General features: G+C 43.7%; 1 pseudogene; it reads right to left on the reverse strand.

Annotated features, from left to right (window-relative positions):
• LOC139372283 (partitioning defective 3 homolog B-like) overlaps positions 1 to 15,943 on the reverse strand; it is a 201,501-nt pseudogene that overhangs the window by 17,230 nt on the left and 168,328 nt on the right.

Here is a 15,943-nt window from a genome sequence, read left to right on the forward strand (position 1 = left end):
ACGCGCACTAGGATGACCTAGGTGTGTTTGTGTGGTGATACGTTTTTTTCTTTTTAGAACCCCACCAGATACAAATTCACACACAGGCACACACCATCCAAGGGCACCGAACCTCAAATATGTGCAGACCAAAGGCAGTTACGAGTTCAGTGCTCTTCAAGGGGCCAAGCCAAAGCCTCCCGACCCACCCTGCCCCATAACAACTTACCCACAGTCCACGCACACACACCTTACAGGGCTGGAGCGAGGGCCACTGCCACGGCCGGCTTCAGTTACAGCCTATAGCTACTGTGATTAAAGGCTAGTGTTAGTCCCCACCTTTGATTTGGGCTGGGCTGAACTTCTCAATTATACTGCAGCTTATGTAATTATATGGGTCTGTTAGAAGTTAGTCTTTGTTTCATACTCCAGGAATAACTGAGCGACTGGCATAGTTAGGAAAGGGAGGGAGACTATGATCAGTTATATTGGGCAGTCAGTTATACCAAAGTGTCCAATAGACACGCTGACATGAGAAGAGCTTAGAAGGGAGAGAACGAGAGACGGGAGAGAACAGACCTGGGTTGAAATAATTGTAGCATTTGCCTTAGCCTGCCTAGAGAGCCAGATGGGCAGAGTTTGCAGTTTTGCAACTAGGACGCCCACCAGCCTCAAAAAGACTCGCCTGAAGGTAGCCTGGTATCAGTTAAAAAGACCACCATTAAGACCACCTGCTCTTTCCATGACAAACTGACTAGGTGAATCCAGGTGAAAGCTATGATCCCTTATTGAGAAATCCAATAAGGGGAGGAGACTGGTTAAAGAAGGATTTTTAAGCCTTGAGACAACTGAGACATGGATTGTGTATGTGTGCCATTCAGAGGGCCAATGGGCAAGACAAAATATTGAAGTGCCTTTGAATAGGGCATGGTAGTAGGTGCCAAGCACACCGGTTTGTGTGAAGAACTGCAACGCTGCTGGTTTTGTCACGCTCAACAGTTTCCCATGTGTATCAAGCTGTCCACCACCCAAAGGACATCCAGCCAACTTGACACAACTATGTGAAGCATTGTAGTCAACATGGGCCAGCATCCGTGTGGAACGGTTGACACCTCGTAGAGTCCATGCCCTCACGAATTTAGGCTGTTCTGACAGCTTCCTGATCTTCTCATATACCTCTCAGATATAGGACAGACACTTCAAAACAAATGTTCTTTAGATGTTCTTTTGACTATGTTTATCCATGTATGAATCTGGTATTCAATGCATTTCTATGGGCTAATAGCAGTAAGGCCAAATTCAATGTTTCATCAAATATATATATATTTTTTTATAAGGGGTGCTAAAATTCAAATATCAAAATTATCCTTGGTATGACCACCTTAAAACAATTCCATATGTTACCCCCACTATTTGTTTCTGCAGTGAGGATTAACCCTCTTTAGATAATTATTTTGTAAATTATCTGCAGAAAAACATTGTTTTGAGCTCAAAAAGCAGTAGTAACAGTATGCAAATCAGGGAGGCAAATTAACAGTTCTTTCACTGATGCGATTCGGTTCATGAACGACCCATCACAAAAACTAGGCTATCGAAGTATGGTATTGTCCAAAAAAGTGTGTATATTGTCATAAATAATTACATTTTTATTATAAAATATTCACTTAGCCACTCAATGTGATTTTGTGAGCGGAGTCTGTCTGTATATTTGGTTAATTGATCCATTGCTGCACAAACATAGTAGGCTTATATAGAGCCTTGGCTATTTTCCTATCCAGTCCAAATCCCACTGACACCCAAAATCCTAACTCCTGTTTCGCATTAAAAATTCCTACGCATGTCAAAATAACGCTATAACATTTCCCCCAGCTTCTCTGTGCTGTCTCGTACTTGCTGCCCATATGAGAGCATCGGTAGAGAATGTGTAATCAACGGTAGGAGAGTAGATATGGATATTTTCTTAAACAGAGTTGGGTCCCCGTTAATAGATCTTGACATATAAACTATTTCCACTCTTCAACTCCCCATTTTTCACGAGCTGATCTGCGATCTGTATAATCATCAACAAAATGTTGCCAAATATCAGAGAACTTCTGCCATTCGATGAATGAATTTATATAGCAATTTTAGCATCTATGGTCATTTTACTTTTGTTTGACTGTCGTTTGTATGATTCGAAAATTTGTGCGATTCGACAATGCTATCGCCTACTTGGTGTGCGTCCTGAGAGTCATTCTTTTTTTGGGAGATCCCTTGCATAGTAGCTATATCTTGATACTTTATATATGCACTTCCGAGTTTGGCAGTTTTTCCAAGGACTCAAAATAAATATGAATTATTTCCGGTATTGAAATTAAGGATGAATATTTTACAGAAATCTACTAACTTCTACATTCTCCCTCTCTTGATAAACCTCCCTTTTCTCCCTTCTGGGCCAATCCACCTCAAAACAAAAAAAAAAAAAGCAAAAGAGGATTTCGAAACCCATCATTTCAGATTGTTACTAACTACAGAAACTATTTCAGAACAGACAAGATTAACATTCCTGAAAGTTTGGTCCAAATCAGATGTTGGGTTTATTTATTGAATATTATCTGAATCCTATACAGTGGGGCAAAAAAGTATTTAGTCAGCCACCAATTGTGCAAGTTCTCCCACTTAAAAAGATGAGAGAGGTCTGTAATTTTCATCATAGGTACACTTCAAATATGACAGACAAAACTAGAAAAAAAATCTGAAAATCACATTGTAGGATTTTTAATGAATTCACCTACAAACAAGCAAGATTTCTGGCTCTCACAGACCTGTAACTTCTTCTTTAAGAGGCTCCTCTGTCCTCCACTCGTTACCTGTATTAATGGCACCTGTTTGAACTTGTTATCAGTATAAAAGACACCTGTCCACAACCTCAAACAGTCACACTCCACTATGGCCAAGACCAAAGAGCTGTCAAAGGACACCAGAATTAAAATGAAGAAATACACTGTGGGAGGAATTATTAGGAAATGGAAGACATACAAGACCACTGATAATCTCCCTCGATCTGGGGCTCCACGTAAGATCTCACCCCGTGGGGTCAAAATGATCACAAGAACGGTGAGCAAAAATCCCAGAACCACACGGGGGGACCTAGTGAATGACCTGCAGAGAGCTGGGACCAAAGTAACAAAGCCTACCATCAGTAACACACTACGCCGCCAGGGACTCAAATCCTGCAGTGCCAGACGTGTCCCCCTGCTTAATCCAGTACATGTCCAGACCCGTCTGAAGTTTGCTAGAGAGCATTTGGATGATCCAGAAGAAGATTGGGAGAATGGCATATGGTCAGATGAAACCAAAATATAACTTTTTGGTAAAAACTCAACTCGTCATGTTTGGAGGACAAAGAATGCTGAGTTGCATCCAAAGAAGACCATACCTACTGTGAAGCATGGGGGTGGAAACATCATGCTTTGGGGCTGTTTTTCTGCAAAGGGACCAGGACGACTGATCCGTGTAAAGGAAAGAATGAATGGGGCCATGTAATCGTGAGATTTTGAGTGAAAACCTCCTTCCATCAGTAAGGGCATTGAAGATGAAATGTGGCTGGGTCTTTCAGCATGACAATGATCCCAAACACACCGCCCGGGCAACGAAGGAGTGGCTTCGTAAGAAGCATTTCAAGGTCCTGGAGTAGCCTAGCCAGTCTCCAGATCTCAACCCTATAGAAAATCTTTGGAGGGAGTTGAAAGTCCGTGTTGCCCAGCAACAGCCCCAAAACATCAATGCTCTAGAGGAGATCTGCATGGAGGAATGGGCCAAAATACCAGCAACAGTGTGTGAAAACCTTGTGAAGACTTACAGAAAACGTTTGACCTATGTCATTGCCAACAAAAGGTATATAACAAAGTATTGAGATAAGTATTTGGTCAATAACAAAAGTTTATTTTCCACCATAATTTGCAAATAAATTCATTAAAAATCCTACAATGTGATTTTCTGTATTTTTTTCATTTTGTCTGTCACAGTTGAAGTGTACCTATGATGAAAATTACAGGCCTCTCTCGTCTTTTTAAGTGGGAGAACTTGCACAATTGGTGGTTGACTAAATACTTTTTTGCCCCACTGTAATTTATAAGGGACAATATTAGTGCAATCAATAAGGTTTTTTTCTCTGAGATCCCCCCAAAAATATGTTTCAGGAATGCTAATCTCACCTGTGTCTAACTACAGAAATGATTATTTCATAATCTGAGATGGTGGGTGTCATGGCTTGCTGAAATGACATGGAGTGACTCTTCTACCTTTTCTCTCACTGTTAATAAACCTCCCTTTTCTCACTTCTACTCTCTGGTGATAAACCTCCCTTTTCTCCCTCTCGCTACACCTTCCTGTTCTTCACCAGTTTCTCCACAAAGCAGCCTTTCTTTTCATCTCTCTCCCCCCTCTCTGCTTCCCATCACTCTACCCCCTCCCTCTCAGCCTCCTCCCCTCCAGTCCACAACATAATTCTGCGGTAGGCTACCCACTGTGCTACAGTATGTAAGCAACCCCCCACAGTAAGCACACACACACACACACACATCAGGAGAAGCACACCAGATCATCCATTACCCCTTTTGTGTTGGTGCTGCTGGGCTGTCAGGCCCAAACAAGACTGATCTCTGGTCAGTGGTAGATCAGTCACTGATCTAAACACAACACAGGTCACTTCTCTGTAGTACAGCATTAGCTCCCTCCTATGAGGCTTTGATATACTAGATAATAAATAATGGTCCGACTATTGCTAGCAAGGATAATCTAGACTCCAGTAGGGGATGGGCGGGTATCTCCGGTCCTGGAGGGCCGTAGAGTCGGCTTTCGCTCCAGCTCAGCTCTAATAACATTTCTATTCAAACTTATTGGGGTCTAAATTGAATGGGCACACGATCGAGTCACTGTTTGAGTTGTTAGTGCTTAGGCCTGAACAAAAGCCTGCCGTTACCGTGGCCCTGAGTTGCCCCGTCCACCCCTCATCTAAAGGGAACATCATGCTCAAAAGACTAGGCTCTACACACCCACCACACACAATTATGGTTATGCCTGGGCATCTGCGTGGCTCTAGGGGTTCTCTTGCCCCCTGGGCGTCCCACACTCCCACAGCGCTCCTGGGGGTAGAGTAGACCATCACTATCAGACGAGAGGCACGCTAGCCATCCATCACTGTGACAGCGGTGGTTTTTGTTTACTTAATGATGTGGAGGGTGTTTATGAAGCGACGCCCGCCCGCCACAGCTCACATCATCTGCCCCCAAGAGCTGACATTAAAACATCATCAACGTGATCGATGTCCACCCGACAACAGAGGGAGGAAGGGGGGGACTGCTCCGGAGGAAACGGGTCCTATCTTTTGTGGAGTGTGTGGGAGGGTGGAGTGTGGGTAGTATGTGTATTTGTGCGATAGAGTTGGTGTGTATTTGATAGAGTGTGTGCGCGTGTGCTTGTCTGTGACTTGTGTTCATTAATGTGCCACTCACACTGCCCCTGTGTGTGTGTGTGATTCCCAGGGTAATGCGTTGGAGATAAGGTGTTGATTATATCCCTCCTGTGCTATCGGCCCCGCCAGCGCCCTCCCTGATATCCAAGTTACAGTCTCTTGTAGCCAGTTCACTTCCTCAAGCCTTCATTTTTCCTCCCTTCATGACTTCAATTATGGTTGTATCCTAAATGGCACCTTATTCCCTATATGGTGCTCTGCTTTTGACCAAAGCCAATGTGTCTTCTATCCATCTTCCATGGTCAAGACCATTTTCCGCTGTAAATCGCAATCTTCGGTACATGGACGTTTCAGAAAAGGACTTGTAAAACACTTAATTTTATTTCATTTAGTTGGGTGTTTTTCAGTCGGTTAGACATTCCCCGAATACCAAATATGTCTGGATTTGACCAAGTATGGCTGCCTCCCTAGTCCCCAAATAGTGCACTCCTTTTAACCAGGACTAATTTTGGACACACCCTTCCCTTGCCTATACCACATGCTTGTGGTAGAGTGGAGCTCCAAAATGGCTGCCAGATGCATGTGGCTTACTGGGTAGGGGACATCACTGCCAGCTACTGTGGCAGGCGAATAGACAGCCACATCTAAAAATACCAGAAACTGGCCAGTCTGTACACGGAGGCCCAAGAGGCGACATGACATCATATACACAATCATTATCATGCCTCGAAAGGATAAAAAGCTCTAGAGCATTGTCCCAAATGGCACAGTATTCCCTATATAATGCACTACCCTTAAGCAAGGCAGTTAACCCATAAAAACAAGTGCTCCCCGGGCACTGATGGTGTGAACTTCGATTAAGGCAGTTCCCCGCACCTCTCTGATTCAGAAGGGTTGCGTTAAATGCGGAAGCCACATTTCGGTAGAATGCAATTAGTTTTACAACTGACTAGGTATCCTCTTTCCCCATAGGGGCCTGGTCAAAAGTAGTGAGCTATTTTGAGAATAGGGTGTTATTTGGGACGTAGCCCCTGTACTTGGGCAGATGGTACAGCTGAAGTCGGAAGTATACATACATTTAAACTCAGTTTTTCACAATTTAATCCTAGTAAGAATTCCCTGTTTTAGGTCAGTTAGGATCAGCACTTTATTTTAAGAATGTGAAATGTCAGAATTATAGTACAGAGAATGATTTATTTCAGCTTTTATTTATTTCATCACATTCCCAGTGGGTCAGAAGTTAATATACACTCAATTTGTATTTGGTAGCATTGCCTTTAAATTGTTTAACTTGGGTCAAACAGTTCAGGTAGCCTTCCACAAGCTTCCCACAATAAGTTGGGTGAATCTTGGCCCATTCCTCCTGACAGCTGGTGTAACTGAGTCAGGTTTGTAGGCCACCTTGCAGGCCTCCTCTCACACACTTTTTCAGTTCTGCCCACAAATGTTTTATAGGATTTAGGTCAGGGCTTTGTGATGGCCACTCCAATACCTTGACTTTGTTGTCCTTAAGCCATTTTGCCACAACTTTGGAAGTATGCTTGGGGTCATTGTCCATTTGGAAGACCCATTTGCGACCAAGCTTGAACTTCCTGACTGATGTGTTGAAATGTTGCTTCAATATATCCACATCATTTTCCTACCTCATGATGCCATCTATTTTGTGAAGTGCACCAGTCCCTTCTGCAGCCAAGTACCCCCACAACATGATGCTGCCACCCGCATGCATCACGGTTGGGATAGTGTTCTACGGCTTGCAAGATTCCCCCTTTTTCCTCCAAACATAAAGATGGTCATTATGGCCAAACAGTTCTATTTTTGTTTCATCAGACCAGAGGACATTTCTCCAAAAAGAACGATCTTTGTCCTGATGTGCAGTTGCAAACCGCAGTCTGGGTTGTTTATGGCGGTTTTGGAGCAGTGCCTTCTTCCTTGCTGAGCGGCCTTTCAGGTTATGTCAATATAGGACTCATTTTACTGTGGATATAGATACTTTTGTACATGTTTCCTCCAGCATCTTCACAAGGTCCTTTGCTGTTGTTCTGGGATTGATTTGCACTTTTCACACCAAAGTACATTAATCTCTAGGAGACAGAATGTGTCTCCTTCCTGCGCGGTCTGATGGCTGCGCAGTCCCATGGCGTATTATTGTCTGTACAGATGAACGTTGTACCTTCAGGAATTTGGAAATTGCTCCCAAGGATGAACCAGACTAGAGGTCTAAAATTTTTTCTGAGGTCTTGGCTGATTTCTTTTGATTTTCCCATGATGTCAAGCAAAGATGCACTGAGTTTGAAGGTAGGCCTTGAAATACATCCACAGGTACACCTCCAACTGACTCAAATGGTGTCAATTAGCCTCATCAGAAGCTTCTAAAGCCATAACATATTTTCTGGAATTTTTCAAGCTGTTTAAAGGCACAGTCAACTTAGTGTATGTAAACTTCTGACGCACCGGAATTGTGATAAGGTGAATTATAAGTGAAATAATCTGTCTGTAAACAATTTTTGGAAAAATTACTTGTGTCATGCACAAAGTAGACGTCCTAACCGAATTGCCAAAACGATAGTTTGTTAACAAGAAATCTGTGGGGTTGTTGAAAAACAAGTTTTAATGACTCCAAGCTAAGTATGTAAACGTCCGACTTCAACTGTATGTGGGAGTGTACTGAGACCGGCGTCTGCACCGAGTGTACCAAGACCGGCGTCTGCACCGAGTGTACCAAGACCGGCGTCTGCTCCGAGTGTACCGAGACCGACGTCTGTTCCGAGTGTACCGAGACCGACGTCTGTTCCGAGTGTACCGAGACCGACGTCTGTTCCGAGTGTACCGAGACCGACGTCTGTGCCGAGTGTACCGAGACCGACGTCTGTGCCGAGAGTACCGAGACCAACGTCTGTGCCGAGAGTACCGAGACCGACGTCTGTGCCGAGTGTACCGAGACCGACGTATGTGCCGAGTGTACCGAGACCGACGTCTGTACCGAGTGTACCGAGACCGACGTCTGTACCGAGTGTACCGAGACCGACGTCTGTACCGAGTGTACCGAGACCGACGTCTGTACCGAGTGTACCGAGACCGACGTCTGTACCGAGTGTACCGAGACCGACGTCTGTACCGAGTGTACCGAGACCGACGTCTGTACCGAGTGTACCGAGACCGACGTCTGTACTGAGTGTACCGAGACTGACTGGTCAAGATAAATGTAGAGAGAAAGGGGAACGTGATGAAAAGGAGAGGGAACACGAGAGAGCATACAGGAGTCACAGACAAGAAAAGAGGAGAAAAGGATCACACACACACACACCTATATTCATAGAGATGGAGGGGGTACAACATCTTGTTGGTTAAATTCCCTTAATGTACAGTGCCTTGCAAAAGTATTCGGCCCCCTTGAACTTTGCGACCTTTTGCCACATTTCAGGCTTCAAACATAAAGATATAAAACTGTATTTTTTTGTGAAGAATCAACAACAAGTGGGACACAATCATGAAGTGGAACGACATTTATTGGATATTTCAAACTTTTTTAACAAATCAAAAACTGAAAAATTGGGCGTGCAAAATTATTCAGTCCCTTTACTTTCAGTGCAGCAAACTCTCTCCAGAAGTTCAGTGAGGATCTCTGAATGATCCAATGTTGACCTAAATGACTAATGATGATAAATACAATCCACCTGTGTGTAATCAAGTCTCCGTATAAATGCACCTGCACTGTGATAGTCTCAGAGGTCCGTCAAAAGCGCAGAGAGCATCATGAAGAACAAGGAACGTGTCCAGGCCCGTCTGAAGTTTGCTAGAGAGCATTTGGATGATCCAGAAGAAGATTGGGAGAATGGCATATGGTCAGATGAAACCAAAATATAACTTTTTGGTAAAAACTCAACTCGTCATGTTTGGAGGACAAAGAATGCTGAGTTGCATCCAAAGAACACCATACCTACTGTGAAGGATGGGGGTGGAAACATCATGCTTTGGGGCTGTTTTTCTGCAAAGGGACCAGGACGACTGATCTGTGTAAAGGAAAGAATGAATGGGGCCATGTATCGTGAGATTTTGAGTGAAAACCTCCTTCCATCAGCAAGGGCATTGAAGATGAAACGTGGCTGGGTCTTTCAGCATGACAATGATCCCAAACACATTGCCCAGGCAACGAAGGAGTGGCTTCGTAAGAAGCATTTCAAGGTCCTGGAGTGGCCTAGCCAGTCTCCAGATCTCAACCCCATAGAAAATCTTTGGAGGGAGTTGAAAGTCCGTGTTGCCCAGCAACAGCCCCAAAACATCAATGCTCTAGAGGAGATCTGCATGGAGGAATGGGCCAAAGTACCAGCAACAGTGTGTGAAAACCTTGTGAAGACTTACAGAAAACGTTTGACCTCTGTCATTGCCAACAAAGGGTATATAACAAAGTATTGAGATAAACTTTTGTTATTGACCAAATGCTTATTTTCCACCATCATTTGCAAATAAATTCATTACAAATCCTACAATGTGATTTTCTGGATTTTTTTTCCCTCATTTTGTCTGTCATAGTTGAAGTGTACCTATGATGAAAATTACAGGCCTCTCTCATCTTTTTAAGTGGGAGAACTTGCACAATTGGTGGCTGATTAAATACTTTTTTACCCCACTGTGTATATATATATATATTTAAAGATGGAGAACTGCTACACGCTCCGCTATATTATTTTCAATGAAACATTTTCCCCAGCGAGGCACAACAGAAGAATGGGCCTTGTGTGACCTCGTATGAGGAGCGCAATACTCAAGTGTCATTAAATCTTAAAACATTCAAGGCTACCAAACTAGGCTGCTGAAAAGAGCAAAGACAGTCAGCTGAAAGGAGGGCACAATATAGGCTACGCAGGGAGACACGGGCGCAACAATTGCCAGAGTGAATGAAACGTTGAAACATTTTGATTTACTCTCTCTCTCTGTGTATATATTGTGACGATTGGTCTGCTGTCTCTTCCCATTTAACTTACAGTATTTCAATTTTGTTCTCCAGGTTTACCTCACACATTCTACATATACTAAACAGTAAATAGGTTTTACATGATTCTATAAGGTCTCAATATGCTTTCGGTCTCTGCCTGGGATTTCATTGGAGTCTCTGTTTAAATGATAATGTTCCATAAGCAGCTGCCTCAGGGGAAGCACCTACAGCTGTGCTGTTTGACGTGGTGTGTGTTTCCACAGCAACTAACAATGAGAGGATGGCGAGTCGCCTTACACTCACTGCCTCCTAATTGTGTTTGAACAAGGAACACACAACAACCGATTCCAAGAGGCATCGTTAGGCTGTTTCAGCGTGTGAATAATGTGCTTTGACGGATCAAACAGAACCGGGGAGCACGAGGATGGTCTAATTGTCTCAGTGTTTGGATAACGTTGGATAACGTCATAAGACGGTTCCACACGCGCAGCCAGAAGTGAGCAAGAGAGTTGTTTGTTTCGGGCTGAGCAGTAGCGCTAAAAAGATCATATGAAAATGTCACCACCTTACTGGTTATTTGCTTAAAGAGAGAGAAATAGAGAGAGAAAGAGGCGACTGTAGAACACTTAATCCTAACAAGAGAGAGCTACAAATAAAACAGCCAGGCAGGCTCTAAGAAAAAAAAAATGGATCGATGCACCCCCTTTTTGCCCTCAGAACAGCCTCAATTCTTTCACTGCTTGGACCCTACAATGTGTTGAAATCGTTCCACAGGGATGGTGGTCCATGTTCACTCCAACACTTCCCACAGTTGTGTCAAGTTGGCTGGATGTCCCTAGGGTGGTGGACCATTTTGATTCACAGGAGAAACGATTGAGCGTGAAAAACCCAGCAGCATTGCAGTTCTTCACACCCTCAAACCGGTGCGCCTGGCACCTATTACCATACCCCGTTCAAAGGCACTTAAATATTTTGTCTTGCCCACTCACCCTCTGAATGGCACACATACACAATCCATGTCTCAATTGTCTCAAGGCTTAAACCTGTCTTTAACACATACTAGCCACATCTACAGTTGACATCAACAAGGGATCATAGCTTTCACCTGGATTCACCTGGTCAGTCTTTGTCATGGAAAGAGACATGTTTTGTACCCTCAGTATATAGAGTGCTTAGGACCTCCTTTCTCTCAGAGCCAGGGTGTGTTTGTCCCAAATGGCACCCAAGCTCGGGCTCTGGTCCAAAGAAGAGCACTTTCTAAGGAATAGAGTGCCATTTGGGAAGCGAGCAGATAGACACTTGATATCTCTAGGCAGTGGGCAGGGACTCGAAGTATGGATTATCATGGAGTTAATCTCCATGTTCTGCTGAGATGATGCGCGTAAACCACTTGTGGTGGTTAATCTAGTCGCTGTGATCTGCGTAGGCACAGCAGGAGCGAGCCAGAGGACTCCAAGTGAGGACACACACACATTAATGTCCACACTCATACATTCAAGCACCCACACAGATGCATAATGTGCCCGAGCACACATGCGCGTGCATACGCACGCCCCCACACTCACTCGTGGTGGGTCGTAGTCGAGGGCTCTGCGGCGGCTGACCCCTAGCTCTTCGTAAGCGGGCGCAGCACGGGCCTGCTGGAGCTCTCTCCTGAGCTTCTGGTCACGCTCACTGAGAGCAAGAGAAATATAAAGAGAGAGAGAGAGAGAGAGAGAGAGAGAGAGAGAGAGAGAGAGAGAGAGAGAGCTCCAATAAAATCACAGGAAGACACAGGAACCATACAACACAGGAACCATTTATGTAGAATGCACTCTGCATTACACGGAAAGAGACGACAGACCAATATAAGATGAGAGAGAGCGAGCGAGAGAAAGAGCAGGAGTTCACCAAGTTTGGTAACCCACACACACAAACAAATATACAAATTTATGCATACACACCCACACACATACCCACAAACAAACTAGACTCCCAACCTCTCCCACTCATACTAATGATGTGACCCAAGGCAGGTATTGATTCTGGGGCAGGAGTGAGAGCTTCATTAGAGGGGAACCAGCACAGGCATAAATGCTAGAAGTTCCTTTAATGACCATGGCCTTAATTAGCAGGCCTGGCTGGTGCTCTGGTGGTGCGCTGACAAGAGGATGTGTATGCGTTGCTCTAAATCGTCCTACCTCCTGTCAATGGGGACAGACTGAGGCAGACATCCATTGATATGCAGAGTCTTCTCTCTACCCAACCCAGCCGAATACACAGAGGAACAGACTGACAGACAGAGCTGCAGTCCCTCACCTGCCACACAATCAAAAACAGACACACACACACACACACACACACACACAACGCAATACCCTGCAGCTACCGCCACTCAGGGACTAATACCAACTTGAAATTTAGGCGCATAACTCGAGTTCTCGCCTAATTCTTCCATTGATTTAAATGCGCAATTTACAATAGGGCCAAATTAGAACACGGTCCTAAAAGAATACGTGAAGACTAACCCTTGGTCTTCACGTAGCATGGTTGATGTCATTTGTTTTGAAATTGAGGACTTCACTGTTTAAAATATGGACCAATCCTTTCATCCATCACCAACTCAACTCCCCCCCCTCCATCCATCCCCCTTCTACCCCAGTAGCTACAGCAGCTGAGCAGGGACATTCAGGGCAGAGAAATAAAGACATTTTCAAAAACTCATTCATGCGGTCTTCGGACCATCATTAGGGCTGCCATCTTGATTGAGCATGCATGTCGTCTCTCGTAATGAAAAAAATAATAATCTAATTATTCTAATTATTGCTCTAACCTAATCTCGGACACCTGATTCTAACAATTAACTGGTTGATAAGCTCATGTTAGTTGCAACTGGGGATAGAGCGAAAACCTACATGAGGGTAGCTCTCCAGGGTTGAGCAGCCCTGCATTATGAAGAGCACTTATTTTAGGGACTAGGGTGATGCCATTTTAGACACAGTCCATGTGAAGGTTCAGCACATACCTACTAAATGACTCCCCATTCATTCTGTTAACCTTTTTGGGATAGGGGGCAGCATTTTCACTTTTGGATGAATAGCATGCCCAGATTGAACTGCCTTCTACTCTATCCCAGATGCTAATATATGCATATTATTACTAGTATTGGATAGAAAACACTCTGAAGTTTCTAAAATGTTTGAATGATGTTTGAGTATAACAGAACTCATATGGCAGGCGAAAACCTGAGAAAAATCCAACCAGGAAGTGGGACATTGAGGTTTGTAGTTTTTCAAAGCTTGGCCTACCGAGTACAAATCAAATCAAATGTATTTGTCACATACACATGGTTAGCAGATGTTAATGCGAGTGTAGCGAAATGCTTGTGCTTCTAGTTCCGACAATGCTCCGACAATTCCGACAATCTAACCTAACAATTCCAAAACTACCACCTTATACACACAAGTGTAAAGGGATAAAGAATATGTACATAAAGATATGAATGAGTGATGGTACAGAACGGCATAGGCAAGGTGCAGTAGATGGTATCGAGTACAGTATATACATATGAGATGAGTAATGTAGGGTATGTAAACAAAGTGCTGTGGTTTAAAGTGGCTAGTGATACATGTATTACATTTTTATTTACATTTTTTTTTTTTTACCTTTATTTAACTAGGCAAGTCAGTTAAGAACAAATTCTTATTTTCAATGACGGCCTAGGAACAGTGGGTTAACTGCCTGTCCAACGCTCTGACCACTGACCACATAAAGATGCAGTAGATGATATAGAGTACAGTAAATACATATACGATGAATAATGTAGGGTATGTAAACATTATATTAAGTAGCATTGTTTAAAGTGGCTAGTGATATATTTTACATCAATTTCCATCAATTCCCATTATTAAAGTGGCTGGAGTTGAGTCAGTGTGTTGGCAGCAGCCACTCAATGTTAGCGGTGGCTGTTTAACAGTCTGATGGCCTTGAGATAGAAGCTGTTTTTCAGTCTCTCGGCCCCTGCTTTGATGCACCCATATTGACCTCGCCTTCTGGATGATAGCGGGGTGAACAGGCAGTGGCTAGGGTGGTTGTTGTCCTTGATGATCTTTATGGCCTTTCTGTGACATCGGGTGGTGTAGGTGTCCTGGATGGCAGGTAATTTGCCCCCGATGATGCGTTGTGCAGACCTCACTACTCTCTGGAGAGCCTTACGGTTGTGGGCGGAGCAGTTGCCATACCAGGCGGTGATACAGCCCGACAGGATGCTCTCGATTGTGCATCTGTAGAAGTTTGTGAGTGCTTTTGGTGACAAGCCAAATTTCTTCAGCCTCCTGAAACACAACCGGGCGACGCACATTTGGCCGAGTGTCGTCCGGGTTAGGGAGGGATTGGCCGGTAGGGATGTCCTTGTCTCATCACGCACCAGTAACCCCTGTGGCGGGCCGGGCGCAGTGTGCGCTAACCAAGATTGTCAGGTGCACGGTGTTTCCTTTGGCACATTGGTGTGGCTGGCTTCCGGGTTGGATGCGCACTGTGGTAAGAAGCAGTGCGGCTTGGTTGGGTTGTGTATTGGAGGACGCATGACTTTCAACCTTCGTCTCTCCCGAGTCCGTACGGGAGTTGTAGCGATGAGACAAGATAGTAGCTACTAAGACAATTGGATACCACGAAATTGGGGAGATAAAGGGGTAAAAAATAAATAAATAAATAAAACGCTTAAATATATTGCTCTTGCATCCAGCATTTCTCCATACCTTAACCAGTTTTCAATTCCTAACAATTCAGTGCACTTATAGGAACTGCTACTGAAAGTACTTTGAAGTATCAAGGGGGAGAGAGAGAAGATAGTGGGCACTATGGTTGAATGGCGAGAACCCAGCTACCGAGATTAACCGGGATTTGCCACCCAAAACCACTCCCTTTTCACAGGACAAATAACTGCGAGGTACGGGTAAATTATAATAAATTATTTATATGAACACATGGTGTGAAATGGAACTGTTAAATGACATGCAATGTCTAAATCTGGCTTCTCCATGGCCTCTGCATGATGAATCAACAACGCTCAGGGTGGGGACAGACAGCCCATCTCAGTATGGAGCGCAGTTCACAATCTCATCATGGTAACTTACTTTTTTTTGTGACAGGTAGGCCTGCATTTTCTGCAGCATGGTCTATGCAGTAATATAAAGACAGAATGCGTGTCTGATTTACCCATCTCTATATGGCTTTCGGGGTCACCTTATTTATTAATTGTAAAGATGATATTTACAAAAAACATATTTTTTTATTGCAGCTTGAATATCAGTGCAAGCGTGAGCACTCACAGTCTTTCTCTCTCCATCAACTGCATTCAAATTGCATCCACAACAAATAATCCTGTTCTAGATTGGCACAATATATATATATATATATATATATATATATATATATATATATATATATATATATATATATATATACACACACACAGTGCCTTGCGAAAGTATTCGGCCCCCTTGAATTTTGCGACCTTTTGCCACATTTCAGGCTTCAAACATAAAGATATAAAACTGTATTTTTTTGTGAAGAATCAACAACAAGTGGGACAC

Source organism: Oncorhynchus clarkii, chromosome 18, assembly GCF_045791955.1.
Source record: "Oncorhynchus clarkii lewisi isolate Uvic-CL-2024 chromosome 18, UVic_Ocla_1.0, whole genome shotgun sequence".
Taxonomy (NCBI): domain Eukaryota; kingdom Metazoa; phylum Chordata; class Actinopteri; order Salmoniformes; family Salmonidae; genus Oncorhynchus; species Oncorhynchus clarkii.